The 2,615-nt window shown below is 42.0% G+C and overlaps 1 protein-coding gene and 1 long non-coding RNA gene across 2 annotated transcripts in view; both read left to right on the top strand.

The window, feature by feature from the left end:
* Positions 1 to 534: 534 nt before the first annotated feature.
* LOC118452588 lies at positions 535 to 2,126 on the top strand. Its single transcript, XR_004842401.1, has 3 exons — positions 535 to 615; positions 1,523 to 1,577; positions 2,040 to 2,126. It is a non-coding gene; the product is annotated as an uncharacterized LOC118452588 (long non-coding RNA).
* A 31-nt stretch (positions 2,127 to 2,157) lies between these two features.
* The window catches only part of LOC104129107 (neurotrypsin-like), a 28,644-nt gene continuing 28,186 nt past the window's right edge, over positions 2,158 to 2,615 (top strand). The window contains exon 1 of the mRNA XM_009641999.2: positions 2,158 to 2,574. The gene's annotated coding sequence lies outside the window, so the exon portion shown is untranslated. The remainder of the gene's footprint in view (positions 2,575 to 2,615) is intronic.

Below are 2,615 nucleotides of genomic sequence, written 5' to 3'. Positions count from 1 at the left end.
CCGGGCCCTCCGGCGTTGTCCCCGGGAGCTGTCCCGCCGCTCGGCTGAGGCTTTACCCTGGGAAGGGTCTGGTGTTGTCAGGGCTGGGTCGGGTTCACGCTCGGAAGCGCCTTGCAGGGGGGCGGAGCGGAAGGGGGCCTGGTTTGTCCCGTGGAGTCGGCACACGGGTTCCCCTGCAAGGTTGCTTCCTCGTCCAGCAACCCGAAATTTGCATCTTGTGATACTCCTGGTGTGAATCACGCATGTGAAATATACTCTGTTACGTATCAATATAGCATTTACCTTAAGAATTCAATCAGAAGGCTGCAACAGAGCTCATCTTTGTGCTAGCCACGTCTTCTCTACGCAAAGCAACGATGAGTTCTTTACTTGTGTTGGTTTTTCTCACCTGCCTCTACCCCATCGTAAGCTCCTCTCTGGAGATGTATGCGCTGTGGAGGCCGCTAGCGTGAAATCCCAAACACCTGAGATTTTTGCTTGTGTCTTTCCCTCCTAGAGGCGACGTGCATTACGGAGATGTCAGTAATGATGGCATGCTGGAAACAGAATGACTTCAACGATACAGTTTGTGCCGAGGAGATCCGGATGTTCTATGACTGCGTGGCAAAGGCAGAAGTAATTAAGGCTTCTTTTGTGTTCTTTAGGGCAAGTAGTAGGGAAGGAGGAAGCCCCCAATCGTTTTTTATGTGCCAACAATAATAATGTTCTCTGAAGAATTTGCTTTGTGTTGTAGCTCAATTGAACTGTAGGAGGGATGCAGAATGATGTAGATCAAACATGCAGTCCTTCCTTTCTGAATGCAGAAGTTAAATTAAGATTAAATTAAATTAGAATTAAAATAAAGGAGTGTGGGAAGGGACTGGATGTTTGGTATGCTATAACTAAGGATGAAACAACGGTTGCATCCATCCTCCTTCTGTTGTCAAATTCTTGAAGCAGAGCTCAGTTGCTGTAGTTGACTCTAACGTAGGCCATTTATTTTGATTTCTTCCAGTTTTTAATCTCTAATGTTTCAGCACTAATGAAGCAATAACAGTCACTGCTCTTCTCCATGTTACATGATAGTTCTGAATGAAGGAGAGTACAGTTCGGAGCTGTTAAGTAGAGGAGTGATTTGTATGGTGTAAGATGTGGATTGTATTGTAACTGGGGAGACATACAGTGTAGTTAAATTCAGAAATCGCTCTGATTCATAAAATTAAGAAATAGCTGACTCGGGTTACCAATCCAATCCCAGCATTATCTAGACAGTGTATGTGGGGGGGAATTAGGATTCCCAAATTCCAATCTGTCATGAATCTGTAAGTAGTTCTGTGTTTGCAGGGCTGAGGGTGGAGACAAGGTGGTAGAGAAACAACCAGTGGTTTCAGTAATCCTTGTAACAAACAGAATTTTCAGGATACATGAGGTAGTTACAGCTATTGCAGACTCCCTGAAAATTAGGAGTTGTTTTATGCTGTTTCTGACTTTGAAGGCTAGACATTTTCTTGAAAAACAAGTTTTTATTGTTTGGAAATTAAAGGTTTCCAGCTACATGATAAATTTGAAATCAAATCAGTTTCAAAAGCAGACTAAAGGTAAGTACATGTACTAAACTTGTCCTTAAACTGATTTCAGATTTCCATTTTTTTTAGTAATAGTACCATCATTTAATAAATAGTTATTTACTGTTGCTGTTTGACAGCACAAATTAAATTTGTCCACAGTTTATTTGGTGGATTACAAAGGAAACAAACGAATAATAGAAAGTAAAAAGAAAAATCTTCTGCGTTGTTACTCTAAGTTTATAATACTATTAACTAAGAATATGGAAGAATATCATCTTTGCATGTTGTCAGTCATTGATTTCACCATTTAAAGGTCGTCAGCTTCTGAAAGCCATGTGATTATTGAGCCAAGTGCTGTTACAAGTGCTCCTTAAAGAAATAGCATTCTTCTCAAAGGAACATCCAAGTGCAATTGGTAACAGTCTTTGGGGGTGAGAGCCAACTCAGCAAGTAAACAGAGGTAATATCTTGAGGTTTCTTTTTCTGTTCCAGAAGGAGCGCAAGGATCAAAATGAGGACACCCTGTCACCCAGGGGAAACTTAACTTCAAGCAAAGCGAACAAGCTCCTAAGGAGGTTTCCTCAGATCACACGTTATGTATAATGCGCTTTACTTAAAGGGACTGCGGACAAGCCAGTAAAGTTGGAGTCTTTGGCAAAAAGTGAAAAGTAGACTTGAGTGAGCATTTGATGTCACGTGGTATCTGTCAGCACTGCTGCGTGGATCTTGACTGCGCCTTTGTTTCCAGAGTGAAAAATGCCCATCTTGACCAGCTGTCTTTGTTCATGAGGTTCTTGGGTCTTGCGATCTTAGGATTTCTGCACTGTGGTGTTCAACTAGCCTCAGTGTGGAGTCAGGTCCTCGCTGAAATAAAATCTTCTAGGAATGCATGTAAATGCATTTTCTAACAGTTAGGGGGTGCCTTTTCCTCGTGTATAAGCTTCCTGCCTAACTTCTGAGCTGCCAGCAAGAAGTGCTCAGGCCAGACTTAAAACTGATAGTAATCTCATGACTCGTACTCCTACACGTATGTATACGCAATTTGGTTCCTCTTGAAATTTTTTTAAT

The sequence above is a fragment of the Egretta garzetta genome, unplaced genomic scaffold (assembly GCF_000687185.1).
Source record: "Egretta garzetta isolate BGI_Z169 unplaced genomic scaffold, ASM68718v1 scaffold56, whole genome shotgun sequence".
Taxonomy (NCBI): domain Eukaryota; kingdom Metazoa; phylum Chordata; class Aves; order Pelecaniformes; family Ardeidae; genus Egretta; species Egretta garzetta.
This window is presented reverse-complemented; position numbering and strand designations above follow the sequence as displayed.